Raw genomic sequence first — 20,299 nt, 5'->3', positions numbered from 1 at the left:
CAGTTCCTACTTCGCGCCCAGAAAAAATTATAAAGTGCGCACTTATCACTCAAAGAGGTTCCTTTCAGTCCCTGACAGAGATAATCAAGTCCTTTTTTCTCTCACTTCCGCATGACAACCAGGGGAAGATGTGTGACGTGTTTGTACAGTCCCAAGTGCCAAGGCCTTTTATAGAGAGTATCTTGAAGAGAGACATAGCTTCTTGGAAAATTCACTTTTTCCAGAAAATGGGCTGTAAAAAGAGTTATGTTTCACTTAGAGAAATAATTAAACCTGTTTTAGAAACTAGAAGGTGTTTTATATCCAAAGGTAATAAATAATATGCATATTGTACGAGCAAGAATTGAGTACGAGGCCGTTTGAAATGGGCACCTTTTTTCTGGCTACTCAATAATTTCCCTTGCAGCCATAAGAGATAAAGGTGAAAAAATTAAATAAACATAACTATTTAACTATCTAGCACATCATACATACTGTAACTGCCGACTAATTGAACTTTTTGATACGTATTTTGTCCGTTTTTACTTTACACTGAGATAAATTAAGACTTGAAACAATGCATGTACCCTCATGCCTCTTTGAATATGTTCAGGTCTTAAAGCTGTTGATGACAAAAATTGGCTTTGAGAATTAAAAAATGCTCTTTCAGCTCCATGGCAGGACGTGTGGAATTGCAGGAGATTAGCTTTGAAACTGCAAAATTGTCTCTTTGCTGACAAGAGTTTTTACTTATTCTTTGTATGGGGTCAATTTCACGCCATGTGTATTGAATTCAAAATCAAATAAATCATGAACATGAAAAATAACGTTGAATGTAAACATTATATTTTCGAGGACGGGTGAAATAATGGATGTTGAAATCAAAAACCAAACAATTGAAAGCAAAATGTATAGAATTGTAAACACAAATAAGACATCAAAAGCAAAACCCAAAACTTTGTAAGCAAATAATTTTCGAGCGAGAGCAATCTAATACATTTAATGACAAACCATCTTTCTACTTAGGTAAACATATGAATTACCTGTTGCAGAACGTTCGGCACAGGTGTATGGCGAATCAGTTACCAACACCTGTGCCGAACGTTGTGCAACAGGTAATTCATATGTTTACCTAAGTAGTTAGATGGTTTGTCATTAAATGTATTAGATAGACATGCTTCTAATATCTGTACATTATTGACCCGTGATTGACAATTCTGAAGTACGTTAGCTTAAACGCTAAAACGAGGTGAAGTCAGACCGTCTACTTAAGTAAGCAATAGGAAAAAAGCCTGTCTATCATGTTCATTGATTAGGTTAAGACGAACCGTCACTCTAAAACTAGCGAACCAATGGAGACTCATTGTCTACGTCTCCCTCTAAACCCCGTCCTTCACGGAAAAATAATGCCAAAACACGCAATCGAAAAGACTGGCAGTGAAAGCAAAGATACGGGTAGGGTAACCATAAGTGAGTACATGCAGGCAAGAGCGTGGGCTAAATGTATTCAATAGGATTGGTTGCTGGGAAAGTTTAACCGAAAACAATTTTTGCATTCGTTAAAAAAAAAAATTAAATCAAGTGTCATAGAGTTTTACTCTCGCTTGAAAATGATTTGATTACAAATTTTGGGGTTTTGCTTTTGATGTCTTATTTTTGTTTACAATTCTATACATTTTGCTTTCAATTGTTTGGTTTTTGATTTCAACATCCATTATTACACCCGTCCTCGAAAATATAATGTTTACATTCTCAACTTTATTTTTCATGTTGATGATTTATTTTATTTTGTATTCAATACACATGGCGTGAAATTGACCCCATATCTTTGGTCCGTGTATGTTTTTTCACTGCTCAACCGTTAAGGTGGGTTGCGACTCAAGACAACTCAATTGGTGGTTCACGAAGCAAAAAAGTTTGGGAATCCATGGGCTAGAGGATGATTGACTGACACTCTCCAAATTGTTAATTGATAGTAGAGGAGAAGGAGTGACAGGGCATTGTGTTGTTGATGAAACCAATTGTGAACATAATAATATAAAGTTCCCGCTGTGCCCATGATAAAGGAAGCAATGTGAATATGATGTACTGCTAAACCAAAGTTAATGTAAGATGGGACATTCAGACCAGCCTTACTGATTGAACTTACGTTAACTACATTTAGTTAGAGCTGTGGTATTGACTCATTTATTTTCTTTAAAGGGGAAATTTACAGTTGCTACATCCATTTTTGGACTTAATGAATACATTAATGATATATATACCCATTGATTCTTTAAGAATATAACTTAGAAATGCCTCATGAGCTTAGTTTAACTGTCAAACCCCAACAGAACCCGATTATATAAGATTGTTTTACTACAATGTAAATGTAAACAAACACTGGATAGCCTCAAAACATGACTAAAAAATATAATGTTGAAATCCTGGATGGTCAGTTGTTGCATCCATGGCTCTGTCTGTGAATTTGAGTGTGGTTACATTTCTCCAGCCCCATCCCTGAGCTTTTTACATCACACAGCATGGTACAAAAATGTGCAGTACATATTGTTCTTTTCTCTTTTCTATAGCGCATGCAATGATGTCTTAGGGGGAAAAAGTGTTTGTCATTTTCCGTAACTTCTTTGTTGTTCTAATATCACGAACTGACGTGGCAATTTCACCATTAAGGATTCCAGCTTTAAATGACACCACAGTCCTCACAACAATTTGTACCTTTTTGATAACTTTAATGGTTTTAATTAAGTGACTATTATGAACTTCAGTGTCACTGCAATATTGTATTGAGCAAAGGTTTGTGGTAGTGTAGGATAGGCATTTTAATTATAGGTTTGGCTGTGCCTGTCTGTCGGATGTCTGTCTGTCCTCAGGTATTCCTCCTTATTGTCTGACGCTGAAGTACTTGTTTTGGACATGAATGGTGTCTATTATCTGAATTACCAGAATGGTTAGAAGACTGAGAGTAAGGCTCAGATATAGGGAAGAGAGAGCATTCTTCTTTGACTTAGTTTTTAAAGGAACAATCTGCAGTTCAAACAACGCTGTTTTGATAAACTGGTGAGGGATGGGGCTCATGAGGCATTTATGAGTTATATTCTACAAGAATCAGTGGCTATATAATATTATTAACTTAAGTTAAAAAAATTGATGTGCCGATTGCAGGTTGCCCCTTTAACCCAAGGTCCTATTTCTGACAGCGTCTTACGGGTTTCCTCCCTGCGTTCCTTCTCAACCACGTTTTTTCTTTTTTCTTTTAAGAACAGCATACCAATGAAAACAGGAAAATAGCTATGATGCCTGAAGGCTCTGAAAAAAACCTGGTGATGTTCTTATTTATGTTGTGGCTGTGAAAAATCTATAAAAATGTAAATAATAAAAAAGCAGCCTTATCACCACCATTACCTCAATCATTCTGGAGCTGGGCACTCTTCTGAATACTTGATACACCTGCTCTCCTCCTTAGAAACAGTACTATTCAGTTGGAGGGTGTTATTAGAGACACTGAATTCTCTGCTACATGTATAATGACAGGTGTTGAGGTTTGTGTCTTAATGTGCTGACAGAGGTCTGACATCTGGAATACATCTACTGATTTATGACCAAGGGGTAATGCATGCATAAGGTCATGACAATGCACATTAAGTAGAAGAACCTGGTTAGAGAAAGAGGCTTGATTTGCATTCTACTGAAATGAATCTCCTTGTCATACTACTCACTCTCTTTTGTATTTAAATTGAAGTGGGTGAGGGGTACATTTCACCAAGATGATGAACTAAACATATGCAAAACAAATTATAATAGTAACATTTCAATTAAATACATTTTACAACGACATGTCTACTTCGCATTGCAGGTCAGTGGAAGCAGTTTTGTGATGACCTGATAAAGATCAAGGTGCCCTCACCCAGGAAATCAAATTTGGTCACAGCGAAGCAGGGGTCGCTTTACCACGAAATAGGTAATTATTCAATAACACACACTCCCATCACATATTTCTACACACTCACCTACACAGTTTGAATGATTTGATTATAAGCCTGCAGACCTGCTATAATCTTCTCTAAATTCTTAAACAAATTGGATGCTTACTCAACCGTGGGAAACAAAAGATTGCTCTCAAAATATTTTGGGGTAAATCTATCTTTTGTGAATCTTCTAAACTAACTTCCCCACACAATATAAGGGAGTGAAAATACAGTTGCTCACCATTACCACTAGGTCTGGCTACAAGATGAAGCGAGGCATAAAATAAGTATAAAAAGGAGGATTGACTGAAAGAAACCTGCTCTGATAGAGCCTGGGAGAAAAAACCTGTTTCAAGAGCAACAGCAATATAAAAAAAAAAAGGTGTTATTTTCTTACTTAACCTGAGACAACAGCATATAGAAGCACAATGGCTGCATTATCTACAACACCTGTTATGTATACCGCAATGACTCAGATTGAAAGCTCTATCAAGGCTCTATTCAACTCCAGTCTCTGTAATATGTACCTTTGCAGCCAAGGGAAACCAGAATACAATACCTATCATGTGGTTGGGGAACTGTGGCAAGACCGCTCTTTGAAGAAACATTCCAAACGTTCAGGAATGGAAGAGAGAGAGAGACAGAATGTCTGATGGACTCAAGATGTGTAGAGGAGAGGAATCAGGCATGAAAGATGAGAGGGTTAGAGAAGAATGGAAAAAGGAGGCATAATTTCAAGGAAATTGTATAAGAAAATGGATCAGAATTTCCCCCCATTGTCCCTTCCGCATGCCTGAATCGACCAGCAGAATGTGATCATATGTTTTGGGCTATTTTAAGAGATTCACTGGAGCATCTGTACGTAATGTGTAGGAACTACATTTTTTTTTTTTCACCTCTTTCCACCTACCCCATTCTCTCTCCTCCTTCATTATTCTCCCTTCCTCCTCAATTATCAAACTATCATATTGTCAATATTCATGCATCTCTATTATACCTCTCTAAACACATCCACTCTACTTATCTTCACCCTCCTCTCTTCTTCATCTACTCCTCCTCAGTCACTCCATATTCCCCAGGTGAGGTTGTGGTGATCCAGGATAACTGTCTGCTGAGGTGCAGGCCTGCTCTCATCCTACGATAACAGGTAAAGTATCACCAACAGTACCAGCATCCCACACACAACACACACAAAAGCCCATAGACATCAACTTCACAACATAAGTCACAATATAGTGGGAGTGTAAATAATGTGCTGCCAACAATACACAACTTTCCTCTGCCATGCCATCCATGGCAACAACAGACTTACTAGATTCGAACCACAAATGGGTGATTATAGTTGGGAGTTGCGCTCATATGGAAGTGTATTAAGGTAGGGGAAACTTGTCACGACAGAGCTACATTACAACACTCCATTGACTCTGAGACATCCACAATCATATTGATATGAATACATTTTTATAAACCCTGCTGATCTACAGTATCAGCCTAGTAAACTGACACTAATCTCTATTATATTAAGTTTAAAGTTTTATTAGTCGTTTTATTAGTCGTATACACATGGTATACCCCATCCAAGGAAATTCTTACTTGCAGGTTCCTTCTCGACAATGCAATAACACTAAGAAATAAGAATACAAACATAAAGTAAATGGCTCAGTAGAATATAATAAACATTTTAGCATAAGTATAATACAAGTGTTTTGAGGAAGTGGGGATTGGGGGGCAAGTGTTTACATTTTGCAGTATTTAGCACGTATATATACAGTGGGGAGAACAAGTATTTGATACACTGCCGATTTTGCAGGTTTTCCTACTTACAAAGCATGTAGAGGTCTGTAATTATTATCATAGGTACACTTCAACTATGAGAGACGGAATCTAAAACAAAAATCCAGAAAATCACATTGTATGATTTTTAAGTAATTAATTTGCATTTTATTGCATGACATAAGTATTTGATACATCAGAAAAGCAGAACTTAATATTTGGTACAGAAACCTTTGTTTGCAATTACAGAGATCATACGTTTCCTGTAGTTCTTGACTAGGTTTGCACACACTGCAGCAGGGATTTTGGCCCACTCCTCCCTACAGATCTTCTCCAGATCCTTCAGGTTTCGGGGCTGTCGCTGGGCAATACGGACTTTCAGCTCCCTCCAAAGATTTTCTATTGGGTTCAGGTCTGGAGACTGGCTAGGCCACTCCAGGACCTTGAGATGCTTCTTACGGAGCCACTCCTTAGTTGCCATGGCTGTGTGCTTCGTGTCGTTGTCATGCTGGAAGACCCAGCCACGACCCATCTTCAATGCTCTTACTGAGGGAAGGAGGTTGTTGGCCAAGATCTCGCGATACATGGCCCCATCCATCCTCCCCTCAATACGGTGCAGTCGTCCTGTCCCCTTTGCAGAAAAGCATCCCCAAAGAATGATGTTTCCACCTCCATGCTTCACGGTTGGGATGGTGTTCTTGGGGTTGTACTCATACTTCTTCTTCCTCCAAACACGGCGAGTGGAGTTAGACCAAAAAGCTCTATTTTTGTCTCATCAGACCACATGACCTTCTCCCATTCCTCCTCTGGATCATCCAGATGGTCATTGGCAAACTTCAGACAGGCCTGGACATGCACTGGCTTAAGCAGGGGGACCTTGCGTGCGCTGCAGGATTTTAATCCATGACGGCGTAGTGTGTTACTAATGGTTTTCTTTGAGACTGTGGTCCCAGCTCTCTTCAGGTCATTGACCAGGTCCTGCCGTGTAGTTCTGGGCTGATCCCTCACCTTCCTCATGATCATTGATGCCCCACGAGGTGAAATCTTGCATGGAGCCCCAGACCGAGGGTGATTGACCGTCATCTTGAACTTCTTCCATTTTCTAATAATTCTAAAACAGTTGTTTCCTTCTCACCAAGCTGCTTGCCTATTGTCCTGTAGCCCATCCCAGCCTTGTGCAGGTCTACAATTTTATCCCTGATGTCCTTACACAGCTCTCTGGTCTTGGCCATTGTGGAGAGGTTGGAATCTGTTTGATTGTGTGTGGACAGGTGTCTTTTATACAGGTAACGAGTTCAAACAGGTGCAGTTAATACAGGTAATGAGTGGAGAACAGGAGGGCTTCTTAAAGAAAAACTAACAGGTCTGTGAGAGCCGGAATTCTTACTGGTTGGTAGGTGATCAAATACTTATGTCATGCAATAAAATGCAAATTAATTATTTAAAAATCATACAATGTGATTTTCTGGATTTTTGTTTTAGATTCCGTCTCTCACAGTTGAAGTGTACCTATGATAAAAATTACAGACCTCTACATGCTTTGTAAGTATGAAAACCTGCAAAATCGGCAGTGTATCAAATACTTGTTCTCCCCACTGTATGTCTGTGTGGGTGTGTGAGGTTAGTGAATGTGTGCTAAGATGTAGAGAATCAAGGCAGGTGGTCAGTCCGGTTCAAGTGTTCAGCAGTCTGATGGCTTTAAACCTGTCTAGCCCCAGCGTTCCGCTAGCGGAACTCCTCCCACATTCCACTGAAAAGGCAGAGCGCGAAATTCAAAAAATATTTTTGAGAAATATTTAACTTTCACACATTAACAAGTCCAATACAGCAAATGAAAGATACACATCTTGTGAATCCAGTCAACATGTCCGATTTTAAAAATGTTTTACAGCGAAAACACCACATATATTTATGTTAGCTCACCACCAAATACAAAAAAGGACAGACATTTTTCACAGCACAGGTAGCATGCACAAAGCCAACCTTACTAACCAAGAACCAACCAAACTAACCAAGAAACAACTTCATCAGATGACAGTCTTATAACATGTTATTCAATAAATCTATGTTTTGTTAAAAAAATGTGCATATTTGAGCTATAAATCAGTTTTACATTGCAGCTACCATCACAGCTACCGTCAGAAATAGCACCGAAGCAGCCAGAGTAATTACAGACACCAACGTCAAATACCTAAATACTCATCATAAAACATTTCTGAAAAATACATGGTGTACAGCAAATGAAAGACAGGCATCTTGTGATTCCAGCCAATATTTCCGATTTCTTAAGTGTTTTACAGCGAAAACACAATATAGCATTATATTAGCTTACCACAATAGCCAGAAACACAAGCCATTTACCAGCAGCGAAAGTTAGCGATCGTAACAAACCAGCAAAAGATATATAATTTTTGACTAACCTTGATAGGCTTCATCAGATGACAGTCCTATAACATCAGGTTATACATACACTTATGTTTTGTTCGAAAATGTGCATATTTAGAGCTGAAATCAGTGGTTATACATTGTGCTAACGTAGCATCTTTTTCCCACAACGTCCGGATATTTTTCTGACACTCACATATTCTGACCAAATAACTATTCATAAACATTACTAAAAAATACATGTTGTATAGGAAATAATAGATACACTAGTTCTTAATGCAATCGCCGTGTTAGAATTCTAAAAATAACTTCATTACGACATGCAGTTTACGTTATGGCGAGAGCGTGACCAAAATCTGGGCGCAAACTACTAGTTCACATGTTCGACAGATATATGAAATAGCATCATAAAATGGGTCCTACTTTTGATGATCTTCCATCAGAATGTTGTACAAGGGGTCCTTTGTCCAGAACAATCGTTGTTTGGATTTAGAATGTCCTCTTCTCCAGTCAATTAGCACGGAAAGCTAGCAAAGTGGCGCGAAGCTCTCCTTCCTGAACATACGCAGACAAAGCAACACGCCTAACATCCCCCAAAAAATTCAATAATCCAATAAAATTATATTGAAAAAACATACTTTACGATGATATCGTCACATGTATCAAATAAAATCAAAGCCGGAGATATTAATCGTCTATAACGACAGCTTTACAGAAGGCAATACCAGGTCACTTCTCGCGCGTTCCAGAAAACAGGAAATTGGGGTCACGTCATGCCAAGAGCTTTTATTCGACCTCAGATGATGTTATACACTCCTTTTCTTCTGTCACTGCCTGTTGACATCTAGTGGAAGGCGTATGAAGTGCATGTATACTAATAAATATCAAGCACATTTATAGGCAGGCCCTAGAAGAGAGCATCGATTTCAGATTTTCCACTTCCTGTCAGGAAGTTTGCTGCAAAATGAGTTCTGTTTTACTCACAGATATAATTCAAACGGTTTTAGAAACTAGAGAGTGTTTTCTATCCAATAGTAATAATAATATGCATATTGTACGAGCAAGAATAGAGTACGAGGCCGTTTAAATTGGGCACGATTTTCCCCCAAAGTGTAAATAGCGCCCTCTATCCTCAACAGGTTATGATAGAAACAGTCTCTGAGCCTGTTGGTATCAGATCTCATGATACCGTCTCCCGACGGAGGGGAGTGAACAGCTCGTGGCTGGGTGTGTGTGGGGTCCTTGATTATGCTGCGGGCCTTCCTCTGGCACCGTTTCTTAGTAGATGTTCTGGATGGGTGGGAGCACAGTCCCAGTGATGTACTGGGCCGTCTTCACCACTCGCTGGAAGGTTTTGCGGTCGTGGACAGAGCAATTTTCTTACCAGGCCGTGATGCAACCGGTCAGGATGCCCTCGATGGTGCAGTGGTAGTATTTGAAGAGGACCGAGGGTGGCATGCCAAATTTCTTCAGCCGCCTTAGGAAGTAGAGATGCTGTTGTGCACTCTTGACAAGTGTGGCAGTGTTGTTGGGACTTACTCTCTCTCTCTGCTGCAATCCCGTTGATGTGGATCGGGGCATGTTCCTTCCTCTGCTACCTGAAGTCAACAGTCAACTCCTTTGTTTTGCTGACATTGAGGCAGAGGTTGTTGTCCTGGCACCACAATCCCAGTTCACATCCTCCTTATAGGCTGACAGGGCATTGTTGGTTATCAGGCCGACAACCATGGTGTCATCAGCAAACTTGATCATGGCATTGGTGTCACGCAGTTGTGGGTGAACAGGGAGTACATCAGAGGGCTGAGGACAACCCCTGGGGGGCCCTGTGTTAAGAGTCAGTGTAGAGGAGGTGTTGATGCCAATCCTCACAGCCTGTGGAAGTCCAGGATCCCGTTGCAGAGGCTGGTGTCCAGAGCTTGGTGTCGAGCTTGGAGGGAACAATAGTGTTGAATGCTGAACTGTAGTCAATGTTCCTGATGTTTTAATGTGTTACGGCCGTGTGAATAGCAATAAAAATGGCATCTTCCGTGGATCTGTGCATGCCTGGCATGCTGGCCTTGATGTGGGCCATGACCAGCCTTTCGAAGCACTTCATGATGACCGAGTTAAGCGCAACGGTTTAGTCTGTGAGATGGTAGTCACAGATACTGCACTGGGAAGGTCAATAGTTCTACTTGTAGTCTTGTGTTCTTCACTCCTGTTCCTGGAGAGCCACATTGTGTGCTGGCTTTTATTTCAACCCTGCACTAATACTCCATGATCTGCAGAATCAGGTGGTATCGAACATTGACCGTAAAATGCCGTACACTTTTGATCACAGTGGCCAGGTCAGTAGTGGTTGTGGTTTCCCATGAGTCATGTAAAAAGAACCATAGCTATACTTAATAACAAAATTATAAGGTTCTGCCATAGTCATCGTATCTGTTGGGTTGGCATGTAATACAGTAGCTAGGTGATGTATGCATATGAATCGGGTATAACAATGGACAACGGATGGCTGTGTGCTGGCTCTGCATTGTTTATATTGTATCATGGATTTCAACAGTGTAATATAGCACCTTATTTTTATTATGGATTAGGAACATATAAAGTTATTGGAGCCAAAACACACCTTCATTCATTAATCCTGATCGAATCATTTTGACTTTAGTTCAGGGGTGGATGGCAGTTTGGCAGCTTTTCAAAATCAGTTAAAACACGAACTGTATTAACAATCCTGTGGTGGAAAGGGGGGAGGACAAAGGAATGCTGCTGATCTGAAATCTTAAACCGGTGGCACTTGTGTTTTGCAACATGCCCACAGAGCCTTTTGGCAAGGTGTGTGTGGGGCGGAATGGGGTGTTGGGGGAGTTCCTCATGGTGCGACTAAAAGTAATTAGGGAGTGTTTATTTTCTTTCTTCAATCATATGACCTTATACAGTGCCTTTGGAAAGTATTCAGACGACTTGACTTTTTCCCAATTTTGTTATGCTATTGCCTCATTTTAAAATGGATTAAAAAAAATTGGCAGCACACAATACACAATACCCCATAATGACATTTTTGCAAATTTATGAAAAGTGAAAAACAGCTATGAGACTCAAAATTGAGCACAGGTGCATCCTGTTTCTATTGATCATCCTTGAGATGTTTCTACAACTTGATTGGAGTCCATCTGTGGTAAATTGAATTGATTGGACATGATTTGGAAAGGCACACGCCTGTCTATATAAGCTCCCACAGTTGACAGGTTATGTCAGAGCAAAAACCAAGCCATGAGGTTGAAGGAATTGTCCGTAGAGCTCTGAGACAGTATTGTGTCGAGGCACAGATCTGGGGAAGGGTACCAAAACATTTCTACAGCATTGAAGGTCCCCAAGAACACAGTGGCCTCCATTATTCTTAAATGGAAGATGTTTGGAACCACTCTTCCTAGAGCTTGCCGCCCGGCCAAACTGAGCAATCGGGGGAGAAGGGCCTTGGGCAGGGAGGTGACTAAGAACCCGATGGTCACTGACAGCACTATAGAGTTCCTCTGGAGATGGGAGAACATTCCAGAAGGGTAACCATCACTGCACCAGACGGAAGCCACTCCTCAGTAAAAGGCACATGGCAGTCCGCTTGGAGTTTTACAAAGTTCTGATGAAACCAAGATTTAACTCTTTGGCCTGAATGCCAAGCATCACATATGGAGGAAACCTGGCAACATCCCTACTGTGAAGCATGGTGGGGGCATCATCATGCTGTGGGAATGTTTTTTAGCGGCAGGGACTGGGAGACTAGTCAGGATCGAGGGAAAGATGAATGAAGCAAAGTACAGAGAGATCCTTGATGAAAACCTGCTCCAGAGCGCTCAGGACCTCAGACTGGGGCAAAGGTTCACCTTCCAACAGGACAACAACCCTAAGCACACAGCCAAGACAATGCAGGAGTGGCTTTGGGACAAGTCTCTGAATGTCCTTGAGTGGCCCAGCCAGAGCCCGGACTTGAACCCGATCAAACATCTCTGGAGAGACCTGAAAATAGCTGTGCAGCAACGTTCCCTATCCAACCTGACAGAGCTTTAGAGGATCTGCAGAGAAGAATGGGAGAAACTGCCCAAATACAGGTGTGCCAAGCTTGTAGCGTCACTGTCACGACTTCCCCCGAAGTTGGTCCCTCTCCTTGTTCGGGCGGCGTTCGGCGGTCGACGTCACCGGCTTTCTAGTCACCACCGATCCATGTTTTATTTTCGTTTTGTTTTGTCTTCATTATACACACCTGGTTTCCATTCCATAATCAATGTTCCTTATTTAACCCTCTGGTGTCACGTCCATCGAAAGAAGAAGACCAAAGTGCAGCGTTGTGAGCGTACATTTTCTTTTATTTGAGTAAATGTCGCCAACAAAACAACAAACGAAGAAACAACCGTGAAGCTTGCAGGGCTAATGTGCCACTAACAAAGATAACTTCCCACAATGACAAAAGGGAAAAAGGCTGCCTAAGTATGATTCCCAATCAGAGACAATGATAGACAGCTGTCCCTGATTGAGAACCATACCCAGCCAACACATAGAATTGCAAAAACATAGAAATCATAACATAGAATGCCCACCCCAAATCACACCCTGACCAAACCAAATAGAGACATAAAAAGGCTCTCTAAGGTCAGGGTGTGACATCTGGCTTCCGTTTCTGTTTTGTGAGTGATTGTCATTGTCATGTGGGTTCGTTCTTTGTGCTCTGGATATTTGTATTTTTCCTTGTTGGAACATTGCTTACATTTTGAGTAAATTCAGATTATTACTCATACCTGTGTCCTGCGCCTGACTCCGCTTATCCATTCCCATAATCGCTGACAGTCACACCCAAGAAGACCCAAGGCTGTAGTCGTTGCCAAAGTTGCTTCAACAAAGTGTTGCGTGAATTTTCTGAATATTTATGTGATTTTATTTTAACAAATTAGCAAAAATGTCTAAACCTTTTTTTGCTTTGTTATTATAGGGTATTGTGTGTAGATTGAGATGGGGAAAAATATTTAATACATTTTATAATAATATCATAACCTAACAGACTGGGGAAAAGGCGGCAGGTTAGAGCATTGGGCCAGTAACCGAAAGGTTGCTAGATCGAATCCCGAGCTGACAAGGTCAAAATCTGTCGTTCTGCCCCTGAACAAGGCAGTGTCGTGTCTTTGGCATCATTAAAGGAGAAGACTGTTATTTTATCCAATTCTCTGTAGTTAGTATTACGTGATTAAACTAATCATGTACATTTAATTAACTAGGAAGTCGGGGCACCACGGAAAATCTTCAGATGACAAAGTTATACTTTTCTAAATATAACTCTTCAGATATTTTAATAGATCAATTAGTCTAATATTAATGAATTATTCTGTACCTCACGTCAGTCTCATCTGAATGTCGTAAATTGTTGGTTATCTGCACAAACCCAGCCTTTACTATAAATCATCCATACACCAATTGGCTTAATCATTTATTTACTAATTAACTAAATAATCAAAGAAATGCATAAACAAACAAACAGTTTGTTATTAACAATGATAGGGAAGATCCCCTAGTGGGCTAAACCGATATGACGGCTTGGTGGACAAAGGGAAGGGGGTATGGACTGAGAGAGAGCGGGAATGACCAAATAGATTCATTATACAGTCTATAATCATATACATTGAAATGCTAATCCTTCGCACATGAACGGCCGCTCATTCGAGAATAATTGCAAGTACATATTTATGGTGTATATCATTGTTGTCTTCTCTGTTAGAATCCGGTCCGTCTGCTGGAGAGTTCATCCGAGTCTCTCTTTCTTTCTTTTCCCTGAAGATCAGTCTTTTGTGGTTAGAATGGATATTTCAGAGTACCATTCAGAAACGTTCTTATAGAATAGATGTTTCGGCCGTTGTCGGTATTCGCATCCCAGGTTTACATAATTTCTAGCTGCAGTTGTAGCCAAAAGTTTTGAGAATGACACAAATATACATTTTTACAGTCTGCTGTCTCAGTCTGTATGATGGCAATTTGCATATACTCCAGAATATTATGAAGAGTGATCAGATGAATTTGCAAAGTCCCTATTTGCCATGCAAATGAACTGAATCCCCCAAAAACATTTCCACTGCATTTAAGCCCTGCCACAAAAGGACCAGCTGTCAGTGATTCTCTTGTTAACACAGGTGTGAGTGTTGACAAGGCTGGAGATCACACTGTCATGCTGATTGAGTTCGAATAACAGACTGGAAGCTTCAAAAATAGAGTGGTGCTTGGAATAATTGTTATTCCTCTGTCAACCATGGTTACCAGCAAGGAAACACATGCCGTCATCATTGCTTTGCACAAAAAAGGGCTTCACAGGCAAGGATATTGCTGCCAGTAAGACTGCACCTAAATCAACTATTTATTGGATCATCAAGAACTTCAAGGAAAGTGGTTCAATTGTTGTGAAGAAGGCTTCAGGGCGCCCAAGAAAGTCCAGCAAGCGCCAGGACCATCTTCTAAAGTTGATTCAGCTGCGGGATCGGGGCACCACCAGTACAGAGCTTGCTCAGGAATGGCAGCAGGCAGGTGTGAGTGCATCTGCACGCACAGTGGGGCGAAGACTTTTGGAGGATGGCCTGGTGTCAAGAAGGGCAGCAGAGAAGCCACTTCTCTCCAGGAAAAACATCAGGGACAGACTGATATTCTGCAAAAGGTACAGGGATTGGACTGCTGAGGACTGGGGTAAAGTCATTTTCTCAGATGAATACCCTTTCCGATTGTTTGGGGGGATCTGGAAAAAAAGCTTGTCCGGAGAAGACAAGGTGAGCGCTACCATCAGTCCTGTGTCATGCCAACAGTAAAGCATCCTGAGACCATTCATGTGTGGGGTTGCTTCTCAGCCAAGGGAGTGGGCTCACTCACAATTTTGCCTAAGAACACAGCCATGAATAAAGAATGGTACCAACACATCCTCCAAGAGCAACTTCTCCCAACCATCCAGGAACAGTTTGGTGACGACCAATGCCTTTTCAAGCATGATTTAGCACCTTGCAATAAGGCAAAAGTGATAACTAAGTGGCTCGGGGAACAAAACATCGATTTTTTGGGTCCATGGCCAGGAAACTCCCCAGACCTTAATCCCGTTGAGAACTTGTGGTCAATCCTCAAGAGGCGGGTGGACAAACAAAAACCCACAAATTCTGACAACCTCCAAGCATTGATTATGCAAGAAGGGGCTGCCATCAGTCAGGATGTGGCCCAGAAGTTAATTGATGGCATGCCGGGGCGGATTGCAGAGGTCTTGAAAAAGAAGGGTCAACACTGCAAATATTGACTCTTTGCATCAACTTCATGTAATTGTCAATAAAAGCCTTTGACACTTATGAAATGCTTGTAATTATACTCCAGTATTCCATAGTAACATCTGACAAAAATATCTAAAGTCACTGAAGCAGCAAACTTTGTGAAAATTAATATTCGTGTCATTCTGATGTTCCAAGATGGCTTAGCAGTTCAGACGTCATTTCTGTTTCGTATTGTCGTGTCCTGTATATATATATATTTACACCTTTCTTCGCATATCTTTTATATATTTTATTATCCAAGAACTCAACTACAAAAGCTTTCCTGCAAAAGCTTTCCTGCAACCCGCTTCACCAATTACAAAAAAGTATTATTTACCTCAAATCTGAAAATCCACCGTGGAAGCTAGCCAGGGGCTAATTCAGAAGCTAGCCAGAAAGCTAACCAGAAGCTATCCGATAGCTAGCCAGAAGCTAATCTGTAGCTGCCCAGAAATTAGCCGGTCTGCTGGCTAGCGTTGGTGTTTCAGCTGCCCACGTTTTGTGGTCATCAGCTATTCCTTTAGCTCGATAATCTACCGGCACTTTTGTGCAACGCGACTCGGACCGGAGCATTCCGGGACTTTTTTTCTCTCAGTTTCCCCGGATTTCAGCCGCAGGCTCTGGACATTTGCAGCTAGCTAGCTGCAAACCGTGTGACTATTGGCTTACGTCGATCCCGGAGCAAACTCAAATCATTCCGGAGCTAGCCAGCTGAGGAGTTCCATCAGCCATTCCTGGGCTACAGTCACCTATCCGGTCCCGTTTTTTTTTGTTTTGTTGTTGCTGCAGATACGGAGCACCACCGGGCCTTCACGACTGACTGCCGACGTTATCTGCCCGAGGGAGTTATCCAACTGGCACCTCCGTCCCGACGTTACCTGAACGCTCATCTGGGGCCCGCTAACCGTTAGCTGTCTTATCGGCTGCTATCTGAATAAGTATATCGGACAATTATTATTATTTATTTATTTTTTTTATTTTTTATTGGGTCACTATATCTATTTTGCCAATTTGGATTGATCCCCTCTACCACACGGAACCCCACTAACCTACCGACGGAAACGCACGAGGTATCTACAAATAGACTTCCATACTATGCTATCTTGCTACCGATAGCCATCTACCCGGCCAGCTGTCTGGATCGCCGTGACCCCAACCAACCTCTACTCACTGGACCCTTATTGATCACTCGATTAAGCATGCCTCTCCTTAATGTAAATATGCCTTGTCCATTGCTGTTCTGGTTAGTGTTTATTGGCTTATTTCACTGTAGAGCCTCTAGCCCTGCTCACTATACCATATCCAACCTCACAGTTCCACCACCCACATATGCGATGACATCACCTGGTTTCAATGATGTTTCTAGAGACAATATCTCTCTCATCATCACTCAATACCTAGGTTTACCTCCACTGTATTCACATCCTACCATACCTTTGTCTGTACATTATTCCTTTAAGCTATTTTATCGCCCCCAGAAACTTCCTTTTACTCTCTGCTCTAGAAGTTCTAGACGACCAATTCTCATAGCTTTTAGCCGTACCCTTATCCTACTCCTCCTCTGTTCCTCTGGTGATGTAGAGGTGAATCCAGGCCCTGCAGTACCTAGCTCCACTCCTATTCCCCAGGCGCTCTCTTTTGATGACTTCTGTAACCGTAATAGCCTTGGCTTCATGCATGTTAACATTAGAAGCCTCCTCCCTAAGTTTGTTTTGTTCACTGCTTTAGCACACTCTGCCAACCCGGATGTTTTAGCCGTGTCTGAATCCTGGCTTAGAAAGACCACCAAAAATTCTGACATTTTCATCCCCAACTACAAGATTTTCAGACAAGATAGAACGGCCAAAGGGGGCGGTGTTGCAATCTATTGCAAAGATTGCCTGCAGAGTTCTGTTTTACTATCCAGGTCTGTTCCCAAACAATTTGAACTTCTACTTTTAAAAATCCACCTCTCTAAAAACAAGTCTCTCACCGTTGCCGCCTGCTATAGACCACCCTCTGCCCCCAGCTGTGCTCTGGACACTATATGTGAACTGATTGCCCCCCATCTATCTTCAGAGCTCGTGCTGCTAGGCGACCTAAATTTTAACATGCTTAACACCCCAGCCACCCTACAATCTAAGCTTGATGCCCTCAATCTCACACAAATTATCAATGAACCTACCAGGTACCACCCCAATTCCGTAAACACGGGTACCCTCATAGATATCATCCTAACAAACTTGCCCTCCAAATACACCTCTGCTGTTTTCAACCAAGATCTCAGCGATCACTGCCTCATTGCCTGCATCCGTAATGGGTCAGCGGTCAAACGACCTCCACTCATCACTGTCAAACGCTCCCTGAAACACTTCAGCGAGCAGGCCTTTCTAATCGACCTGGCCGAGGTATCCTGGAAGGATATTGATCTCATCCCGTCAGTAGAGGATGCCTGGACATTTTTTTAAAATGCCTTCCTCACCATCTTGAATAAGCATGCCCCATTCAAGAAATTTAGAACCAGGAACAGATATAGCCCTTGGTTCTCTCCTGACCTGACTGCTCTTAACCAACAGAAAAACATCCTATGGCGTTCTGCATTAGCATCGAACAGCCCCCGTGATATGCAACTTTTCAGGGAAGCTAGAAACCAGTATACACAGGCAGTTAGAAAAGCCAAGGCTAGCTTTTTCAAGCAGAAATTTGCTTCCTGCAACACAAATTCAAAAATGTTCTGGGACACTGTAAAGTCCATGGAGAATAAGAACACCTCCTCCCAGCTTCCAACTGCTCTGAAGATAGGAAACACTGTCACCACCGACAAATCCACTATAATTGAGAATTTCAATAAGCATTTTTCTACGGCTGGCCATGCTTTCCACCTGGCTACCCCTACCCCGGACAACAGCACTGCCCTCCCCTCTGCTACTCGCCCAAGCCTTCCCCATTTCTCTTTCTCCCAAATACAGTCAGCTGATGTTCTAAAAGAGCTGCAAAATCTGGACCCTTACAAATCAGCCGGGCTAGATAATCTGGACCCTTTCTTTCTAAAACTATCTGCTGAAATTGTTGCCACCCCTATTACTAGCCTTTTCAATCTATCTTTCGTGTCGTCTGAGATTCCCAAAGATTGGAAAGCAGCTGCGGTTATCCCCCTCTTCAAAGGGGGGGACACTCTTGACCCTAACAGCTACAGACCTATATCTATCCTACCCTGCCTTTCTAAGGTCTTCGAAAGCCAAGTCAACAAACAGATTACCGACCATTTCGAATCCCACCATACCTTCTCCGCTATGCAATCTGGTTTCAGAGCTGGTCATGGGTGCACCTCAGCCACGCTCAAGGTCATAAACGATATCTTAACCGCCATCGATAGGAAACAATACTGTGCAGCCGTATTCATTGACCTGGCCAAGGCTTTTGACTCTGTCAATCACCACATCCTCATCGGCAGACTCGACAGCCTTGGTTTCTCTAATGATTGCCTCGCCTGGTTCACCAACTATTTCTCTGATCGAGTTCAGTGTGTCAAATCGGAGGGTCTGTTGTCCGGGCCTCTGGCAGTCTCCATGGGGGTGCCACAGGGTTCAATTCTTGGACCGACTCTCTTCTCTGTATACATCAATGATGTCGCTCTTGCTGCTGGTGATTCTCTGATCCACCTCTACGCAGACGACACTATTCTGTATACTTCTGGCCCTTCTTTTGACACTGTGTTAACAACCCTCCAGGCGAGCTTCAATGCCATACAACTCTCCTTCCGTGGCCTCCAATTGCTCTTAAATACAAGTAAAACTAAATGCATGCTCTTCAACCGATCGCTGCCTGCACCTGCCCGCCTGTCCAACATCACTACTCTGGACGGCTCTGACTTAGAATATGTGGACAACTACAAATACCTAGGTGTCTGGTTAGACTGTAAACTCTCCTTCCAGACTCACATCAAACATCTCCAATCCAAAGTTAAATCTAGAATTGGCTTCCTATTCCGCAACAAAGCATCCTTCACTCATGCTGCCAAACATACCCTTGTAAAACTGACCATCCTACCAATCCTCGACTTCGGTGATGTCATTTACAAAATAGCCTCCAAAACCCTACTCAATAAATTGGATGCAGTCTATCACAGTGCCATCCGTTTTGTCACCAAAGCCCCATATACTACCCACCACTGCGACCTGTACACTCTCGTTGGCTGGCCCTCGCTTCATACTCGTCGCCAAACCCACTGGTTCCAGGTCATCTACAAGACCCTGCTAGGTAAAGTCCCCCCTTATCTCAGCTCGCTGGTCACCATAGCAACACCTACCTGTAGCACGCGCTCCAGCAGGTTTATCTCTCTGGTCACCCCCAAAACCAATTCTTCCTTTGGCCGCCTCTCCTTCCAGTTCTCTGCTGCCAATGACTGGAACGAACTACAAAAATCTCTGAAACTGGAAACACTTATCTCCCTCACTAGCTTTAAGCACCAGCTGTCAGAGCAGCTCATAGATTACTGCACCTGTACATAGCCCATCTATAATTTAGCCCAAACAACTACCTCTTTACCTACTGTATTTATTTATTTATTTTGCTCCTTTGCACCCCATTATTTCTGTCTCTACTTTGCGCTTTCTTCCACTGCAAACCAACCATTCCAGTGTTTTTAGTTTTTATTTTACTTGCTGTGTTGTATTTACTTCGCCACCATGGCCTTTTTATATTTTTATTTATTTATACATATATTTGTTTGCCTTCACCTCCCTTATCTCACCTCACTTGCTCACATTGTATATAGACTTATTTTTTTTTCACTGTATCATTGACTATATGTTTGTTTTACTCCATGTGTAACTATGTGTTGTTGTATGTGTCGAACTGCTTTGCTTTATCTTGGCCAGGTCGCAATTGTAAATGAGAACGTGTTCTCAATTTGCCTAC

General features: G+C 41.9%; 1 long non-coding RNA gene across 2 annotated transcripts in view; it reads left to right on the top strand.

Annotated features, from left to right (window-relative positions):
- LOC139544061 (uncharacterized) overlaps positions 1 to 20,299 on the top strand; it is a 71,892-nt gene that overhangs the window by 35,128 nt on the left and 16,465 nt on the right. For both annotated transcript variants that reach the window (XR_011668797.1, XR_011668798.1), the window contains exons 6-7: positions 3,833 to 3,937; positions 5,006 to 5,091. This is a non-coding gene — a long non-coding RNA (uncharacterized lncRNA). The remainder of the gene's footprint in view (positions 1 to 3,832; positions 3,938 to 5,005; positions 5,092 to 20,299) is intronic.

This window comes from Salvelinus alpinus, chromosome 18, assembly GCF_045679555.1.
Source record: "Salvelinus alpinus chromosome 18, SLU_Salpinus.1, whole genome shotgun sequence".
Taxonomy (NCBI): Eukaryota; Metazoa; Chordata; class Actinopteri; order Salmoniformes; family Salmonidae; genus Salvelinus; species Salvelinus alpinus.
Note: the sequence above shows the minus strand (reverse complement) of the source record. Positions and strands in the feature narration are given on the sequence as shown.